Raw genomic sequence first — 8,690 nt, 5'->3', positions numbered from 1 at the left:
GCACACAGGAACCACACTTGGTCAGGAATAACCCTGAGGACGTGGCGTCCTACCCACAGCTTAACTCCAACTGTCTTGTGCCACTAGACGACGTGGGCTCGTAAAAAGTACAAAGAAAGGACAACTCAGCCCTAATCAAGGCTGGGCACAAACTTCTCATGGAATCTTCATTTTCAAGCTGTTCGGATCCTGTCCTGAGCTTTTGGGCTTGATCGGTTGGAGAAAATTAGAAAGAAAGGGAAGGGAATTATTAATGAATGCTTATGACAAATTTCTCATGGAATCGTCATCTTACAGCCCTTGAGAGTCTGTCCTCATCGTTAAGAAGAAGAGATCGGCTGGTGAGAATTACAAAGAAAGCAAAACTCTTTTCTCATGCTCAAATGTGTCATGCAGCCTTCATCTTAAAGCCATCATACTACTATCCTGATTCTTCGGCATAGAAAGCTGCAAAGAAAGAGAACCTGATTACTCATCATTGCTGGAGGAAAAGTTATCTGTGACTATTCATTTAAAAGGCGTTACGAGAGGGTCCTGAAGAGATGGGCTTTATCGGGCAGTGAAAGTGCTAAAGCAAGAGAAAGTCAGTAGTGATCAGTGCTTTGTGAAATTTCTCACGGAATCCAAGTCTTCAAGCCATTATGAGTCTATCCAGATCATCTGGAAGGGAGCGCATGGTGACATTGAAAAGAAAGCGAAACTCATTACTGATCGGTGCTTGTGACACATTTCTTATGGAATCTTCCACTTCAGACAGTTTGGAGTCTGGCCTCATTTGGAAGGCTCGCTCCGTGCAGATGAATAACAAAGCAAAACGCTTCGCTCACCATAGCGGGGGATACATTTGTCGCGGAATCTTCACATTACAGCTTTTAGGATCCTGTCCTAAAGAAAGGTTAAACTCATTCTTGACCACTAGGGGTTTGGCAAATACTTCTGAAAGCCTCCTTTTTTAAAGCATTTAGGAGTCTGTCCTTACTGTCATTTGCAGTAGAGCGGTTAGGGAAAATTAGAACTAGAGAGAACGTCATTAACGAACAGCACTTGAGACAAACGTTGTCACGGACTCGTCATCTAAAAGCCACTAGGTTTCCCTTGGTCATTTGGAAGAGAGGGCATCATGAACGTTACAAACAAAACAAAACTCGTTAGTGATCCCCGCGGGTGACTCGTTTCTCGGAGCATTTTCATTTTAAAAGAGTTAGGATACGGTCCTGAGCATTAGGGAAAGATCGGTTCCGTGGAACTTACAAAGAAAGAGAAAATCATTAGTGACCCGTGCTTGTGACAAATTGTCATGGACTCTTCCTATGAGCGCCATTGGGCTACTAGCCTGATTATTTAGAAGTGGTCGGTCCTCGAACTAGATGAAGCAAGCAAAACTCTTTACTGCTCTGCCAAATGGCAAGCAGTGCATCCGAACGGCATTTGGAGAATGATTCCAGGAGAAATTGGTGGCTAGCAGTGATGTGAAGTGAATGTCTCATGTTTAGCAATTTTCAGGAAGGGTCTCTGCCAAATACCAGCAATGCCTCCGATTTGCACTTGGAGGTCGATTGTAGGACAAAGCCGTCCCTAGCAGGGACATGGAATGCTTTTCTACATGAATAATATTGTTCAGGAATGGATAGCTGCCAAATGCCCAGCAGCGTATCCGACTGGCTCTTGGAGGACGATGCCAGGGCATATTCGTGTCTAGCTGTGACCTGGACTGAATATTTCATTTTTAGGAATTGTCCTGGCTGGATCTCTGGAAATGGTAAGCAGTGCATCGTAACGACATTTGGAGGACGATTCCATGAGAAATTCCTGCCAAGCAGTGATCTGGACTGAATAGCTCATGTTTAGCAACGTTCATGAAGGGTTCGCGGCCAACTTCCCAGCACTGCATCCGAACGGCATTTGGAGGACGATTCCAGGAGAAATTAGTCCTAGCTGAGATCCAGAACGATTGTCTCATCTTTAGCTATTTTCACGAACGGATCTCTGCCAAATGGCCCGTGGTGCACCCGAAAGCCATTTGGAGTACGATTCCAGAAGAAATATGTGCCAAGTAGGGATCTGGCGTGAATGGCTCATGTTTAGCAATTGTCATGAATGGATCTCTCCCAAATGCGCAGCAAGGCGTCCGAGTTGCCTTGGGCAAAGTCATCCCTAGCCAGGGACATGGAATGCTTTTCGACATGATATTTTCACGAACGGATCGCTGCCAAATGACCTGCAGGGCTTCCGAATGACATTTGGGGGACGACTCCTGGAGACATTGGTGCCAAGCTTTGATCTGGAATGTTTCATCTTGAGCTATTTTCACGAACGGATCTCTGCCAAATGACCAGCAGAGCCTCCGAATGACATTTGGAGGATGATTGCAGGAGAAATTTGCACCTAGCTGTGATCTGGAATGCATTTTTCATTTGTAGCAATTTTCTAAAAAGGGCTCTCTGCCAGGTAGCCGGCAGTGCATCCCGATGACTTCTTGAGGAAGATTCCCGAGAATTTCGTCCCTAGCAGTAACCTGGAAGGAATGTCAAATGAACAGCCTTTCTCAATAACGGTAATGCCAGGGGCTTTCATCCGAATGCATTTTGAAAGATGATTTGAGGAGCAATGAGTAGCTAGCTGTGCTCTGGAGTGAATGTCTCAAGCCTAGGACTTGTCATGAACGGATCTCTGCCAAATCACCAGCGGTGCATCGTGATGGCATTTAGAGAACGATCGCTGGAGACATTCGTGCCTTGCTGTTATCTGGAACTAATGTCTCATGGAGAGCATTTTTCAAGCAGGGATCTCTCCCAAATGGCCAGCAGTGCATCGGAATTACATTTGGAGGCTGATTGCAGGAGAAATTTGCTAATTTTGGGGAGAGTTAGGCTTGCAAAAGGTAGGGCTCCCCGCCAATTGGGTTAAAGTTCCTCTGAGTAGGTCAGTTGGAGTTAGGGATAGGCGTTAGGGCTCCTTAGCCCACTTGGCGTCAGCGTTAGGGTTTCCCTAGCTAGGCCCTTTGGACTAAGGGGTAGGGTTCCCATTGCTAGACCAAGGGGAGTTGGGTTATGGTTCCTATGGGTGAGCCACGCTGAAATAGGCTTGCTCTGGGAAGGGATTCCCACCCTAGCATTGGGATTCTTACGGGTAGGCCACTTGGCGTTAGGGTTAGGGTTCTATGCCTAGGCCAGTTGAAGTAAGGGTTCCAATGGTTAGGCCAGCTCAGTTTAGGCATAGAGGTCCTGCAGATGGGTGGATTGCCTTAGGGTGGCTATGGGTAAGGCCCGAACCCTAGCATTAGGGTTCCCACGGGAAGGCCACTTGCACGGAGGCTTACGTTTCCTGTGGTCGAGGAAACACTAGGATCGGGATTCCTACCCGTATGAACCCTAACCCTAGCGCTGAGAACACTAACCTAGGGCTGGGAGCTCCGCCCTTCCCTAACTCTAACTGCATGTGGCCTGCACACAGGAACCACACTTGGTCAGGAATAACCCTGAGGACGTGGCGTCCTACCCACAGCTTAACTCCAACTGTCTTGTGCCACTAGACGACGTGGGCTCGTAAAAAGTACAAAGAAAGGACAACTCAGCCCTAATCAAGGCTGGGCACAAACTTCTCATGGAATCTTCATTTTCAAGCTGTTCGGATCCTGTCCTGAGCTTTTGGGCTTGATCGGTTGGAGAAAATTAGAAAGAAAGGGAAGGGAATTATTAATGAATGCTTATGACAAATTTCTCATGGAATCGTCATCTTACAGCCCTTGAGAGTCTGTCCTCATCGTTAAGAAGAAGAGATCGGCTGGTGAGAATTACAAAGAAAGCAAAACTCTTTTCTCATGCTCAAATGTGTCATGCAGCCTTCATCTTAAAGCCATCATACTACTATCCTGATTCTTCGGCATAGAAAGCTGCAAAGAAAGAGAACCTGATTACTCATCATTGCTGGAGGAAAAGTTATCTGTGACTATTCATTTAAAAGGCGTTACGAGAGGGTCCTGAAGAGATGGGCTTTATCGGGCAGTGAAAGTGCTAAAGCAAGAGAAAGTCAGTAGTGATCAGTGCTTTGTGAAATTTCTCACGGAATCCAAGTCTTCAAGCCATTATGAGTCTATCCAGATCATCTGGAAGGGAGCGCATGGTGACATTGAAAAGAAAGCGAAACTCATTACTGATCGGTGCTTGTGACACATTTCTTATGGAATCTTCCACTTCAGACAGTTCGGAGTCTGGCCTCATTTGGAAGGCTCGCTCCGTGCAGATGAATAACAAAGCAAAACGCTTCGCTCACCATAGCGGGGGATACATTTGTCGCGGAATCTTCACATTACAGCTTTTAGGATCCTGTCCTAAAGAAAGGTTAAACTCATTCTTGACCACTAGGGGTTTGGCAAATACTTCTGAAAGCCTCCTTTTTTAAAGCATTTAGGAGTCTGTCCTTACTGTCATTTGCAGTAGAGCGGTTAGGGAAAATTAGAACTAGAGAGAACGTCATTAACGAACAGCACTTGAGACAAACGTTGTCACGGACTCGTCATCTAAAAGCCACTAGGTTTCCCTTGGTCATTTGGAAGAGAGGGCATCATGAACGTTACAAACAAAACAAAACTCGTTAGTGATCCCCGCGGGTGACTCGTTTCTCGGAGCATTTTCATTTTAAAAGAGTTAGGATACGGTCCTGAGCATTAGGGAAAGATCGGTTCCGTGGAACTTACAAAGAAAGAGAAAATCATTAGTGACCCGTGCTTGTGACAAATTGTCATGGACTCTTCCTATGAGCGCCATTGGGCTACTAGCCTGATTATTTAGAAGTGGTCGGTCCTCGAACTAGATGAAGCAAGCAAAACTCTTTACTGCTCTGCCAAATGGCAAGCAGTGCATCCGAACGGCATTTGGAGAATGATTCCAGGAGAAATTGGTGGCTAGCAGTGATGTGAAGTGAATGTCTCATGTTTAGCAATTTTCAGGAAGGGTCTCTGCCAAATACCAGCAATGCCTCCGATTTGCACTTGGAGGTCGATTGTAGGACAAAGCCGTCCCTAGCAGGGACATGGAATGCTTTTCTACATGAATAATATTGTTCAGGAATGGATAGCTGCCAAATGCCCAGCAGCGTATCCGACTGGCTCTTGGAGGACGATGCCAGGGCATATTCGTGTCTAGCTGTGACCTGGACTGAATATTTCATTTTTAGGAATTGTCCTGGCTGGATCTCTGGAAATGGTAAGCAGTGCATCGTAACGACATTTGGAGGACGATTCCATGAGAAATTCCTGCCAAGCAGTGATCTGGACTGAATAGCTCATGTTTAGCAACGTTCATGAAGGGTTCGCGGCCAACTTCCCAGCACTGCATCCGAACGGCATTTGGAGGACGATTCCAGGAGAAATTAGTCCTAGCTGAGATCCAGAACGATTGTCTCATCTTTAGCTATTTTCACGAACGGATCTCTGCCAAATGGCCCGTGGTGCACCCGAAAGCCATTTGGAGTACGATTCCAGAAGAAATATGTGCCAAGTAGGGATCTGGCGTGAATGGCTCATGTTTAGCAATTGTCATGAATGGATCTCTCCCAAATGCGCAGCAAGGCGTCCGAGTTGCCTTGGGCAAAGTCATCCCTAGCCAGGGACATGGAATGCTTTTCGACATGATATTTTCACGAACGGATCGCTGCCAAATGACCTGCAGGGCTTCCGAATGACATTTGGGGGACGACTCCTGGAGACATTGGTGCCAAGCTTTGATCTGGAATGTTTCATCTTGAGCTATTTTCACGAACGGATCTCTGCCAAATGACCAGCAGAGCCTCCGAATGACATTTGGAGGATGATTGCAGGAGAAATTTGCACCTAGCTGTGATCTGGAATGCATTTTTCATTTGTAGCAATTTTCTAAAAAGGGCTCTCTGCCAGGTAGCCGGCAGTGCATCCCGATGACTTCTTGAGGAAGATTCCCGAGAATTTCGTCCCTAGCAGTAACCTGGAAGGAATGTCAAATGAACAGCCTTTCTCAATAACGGTAATGCCAGGGGCTTTCATCCGAATGCATTTTGAAAGATGATTTGAGGAGCAATGAGTAGCTAGCTGTGCTCTGGAGTGAATGTCTCAAGCCTAGGACTTGTCATGAACGGATCTCTGCCAAATCACCAGCGGTGCATCGTGATGGCATTTAGAGAACGATCGCTGGAGACATTCGTGCCTTGCTGTTATCTGGAACTAATGTCTCATGGAGAGCATTTTTCAAGCAGGGATCTCTCCCAAATGGCCAGCAGTGCATCGGAATTACATTTGGAGGCTGATTGCAGGAGAAATTTGCTAATTTTGGGGAGAGTTAGGCTTGCAAAAGGTAGGGCTCCCCGCCAATTGGGTTAAAGTTCCTCTGAGTAGGTCAGTTGGAGTTAGGGATAGGCGTTAGGGCTCCTTAGCCCACTTGGCGTCAGCGTTAGGGTTTCCCTAGCTAGGCCCTTTGGACTAAGGGGTAGGGTTCCCATTGCTAGACCAAGGGGAGTTGGGTTATGGTTCCTATGGGTGAGCCACGCTGAAATAGGCTTGCTCTGGGAAGGGATTCCCACCCTAGCATTGGGATTCTTACGGGTAGGCCACTTGGCGTTAGGGTTAGGGTTCTATGCCTAGGCCAGTTGAAGTAAGGGTTCCAATGGTTAGGCCAGCTCAGTTTAGGCATAGAGGTCCTGCAGATGGGTGGATTGCCTTAGGGTGGCTATGGGTAAGGCCCGAACCCTAGCATTAGGGTTCCCACGGGAAGGCCACTTGCACGGAGGCTTACGTTTCCTGTGGTCGAGGAAACACTAGGATCGGGATTCCTACCCGTATGAACCCTAACCCTAGCGCTGAGAACACTAACCTAGGGCTGGGAGCTCCGCCCTTCCCTAACTCTAACTGCATGTGGCCTGCACACAGGAACCACACTTGGTCAGGAATAACCCTGAGGACGTGGCGTCCTACCCACAGCTTAACTCCAACTGTCTTGTGCCACTAGACGACGTGGGCTCGTAAAAAGTACAAAGAAAGGACAACTCAGCCCTAATCAAGGCTGGGCACAAACTTCTCATGGAATCTTCATTTTCAAGCTGTTCGGATCCTGTCCTGAGCTTTTGGGCTTGATCGGTTGGAGAAAATTAGAAAGAAAGGGAAGGGAATTATTAATGAATGCTTATGACAAATTTCTCATGGAATCGTCATCTTACAGCCCTTGAGAGTCTGTCCTCATCGTTAAGAAGAAGAGATCGGCTGGTGAGAATTACAAAGAAAGCAAAACTCTTTTCTCATGCTCAAATGTGTCATGCAGCCTTCATCTTAAAGCCATCATACTACTATCCTGATTCTTCGGCATAGAAAGCTGCAAAGAAAGAGAACCTGATTACTCATCATTGCTGGAGGAAAAGTTATCTGTGACTATTCATTTAAAAGGCGTTACGAGAGGGTCCTGAAGAGATGGGCTTTATCGGGCAGTGAAAGTGCTAAAGCAAGAGAAAGTCAGTAGTGATCAGTGCTTTGTGAAATTTCTCACGGAATCCAAGTCTTCAAGCCATTATGAGTCTATCCAGATCATCTGGAAGGGAGCGCATGGTGACATTGAAAAGAAAGCGAAACTCATTACTGATCGGTGCTTGTGACACATTTCTTATGGAATCTTCCACTTCAGACAGTTTGGAGTCTGGCCTCATTTGGAAGGCTCGCTCCGTGCAGATGAATAACAAAGCAAAACGCTTCGCTCACCATAGCGGGGGATACATTTGTCGCGGAATCTTCACATTACAGCTTTTAGGATCCTGTCCTAAAGAAAGGTTAAACTCATTCTTGACCACTAGGGGTTTGGCAAATACTTCTGAAAGCCTCCTTTTTTAAAGCATTTAGGAGTCTGTCCTTACTGTCATTTGCAGTAGAGCGGTTAGGGAAAATTAGAACTAGAGAGAACGTCATTAACGAACAGCACTTGAGACAAACGTTGTCACGGACTCGTCATCTAAAAGCCACTAGGTTTCCCTTGGTCATTTGGAAGAGAGGGCATCATGAACGTTACAAACAAAACAAAACTCGTTAGTGATCCCCGCGGGTGACTCGTTTCTCGGAGCATTTTCATTTTAAAAGAGTTAGGATACGGTCCTGAGCATTAGGGAAAGATCGGTTCCGTGGAACTTACAAAGAAAGAGAAAATCATTAGTGACCCGTGCTTGTGACAAATTGTCATGGACTCTTCCTATGAGCGCCATTGGGCTACTAGCCTGATTATTTAGAAGTGGTCGGTCCTCGAACTAGATGAAGCAAGCAAAACTCTTTACTGCTCTGCCAAATGGCAAGCAGTGCATCCGAACGGCATTTGGAGAATGATTCCAGGAGAAATTGGTGGCTAGCAGTGATGTGAAGTGAATGTCTCATGTTTAGCAATTTTCAGGAAGGGTCTCTGCCAAATACCAGCAATGCCTCCGATTTGCACTTGGAGGTCGATTGTAGGACAAAGCCGTCCCTAGCAGGGACATGGAATGCTTTTCTACATGAATAATATTGTTCAGGAATGGATAGCTGCCAAATGCCCAGCAGCGTATCCGACTGGCTCTTGGAGGACGATGCCAGGGCATATTCGTGTCTAGCTGTGACCTGGACTGAATATTTCATTTTTAGGAATTGTCCTGGCTGGATCTCTGGAAATGGTAAGCAGTGCATCGTAACGACATTTGGAGGACGATTCCAT

Source organism: Lepidochelys olivacea (genome assembly GCF_965140295.1).
Source record: "Lepidochelys olivacea isolate rLepOli2 genome assembly, chromosome: 3".
NCBI classification, from domain to species: domain Eukaryota; kingdom Metazoa; phylum Chordata; order Testudines; family Cheloniidae; genus Lepidochelys; species Lepidochelys olivacea.
This window is presented reverse-complemented; position numbering follows the sequence as displayed.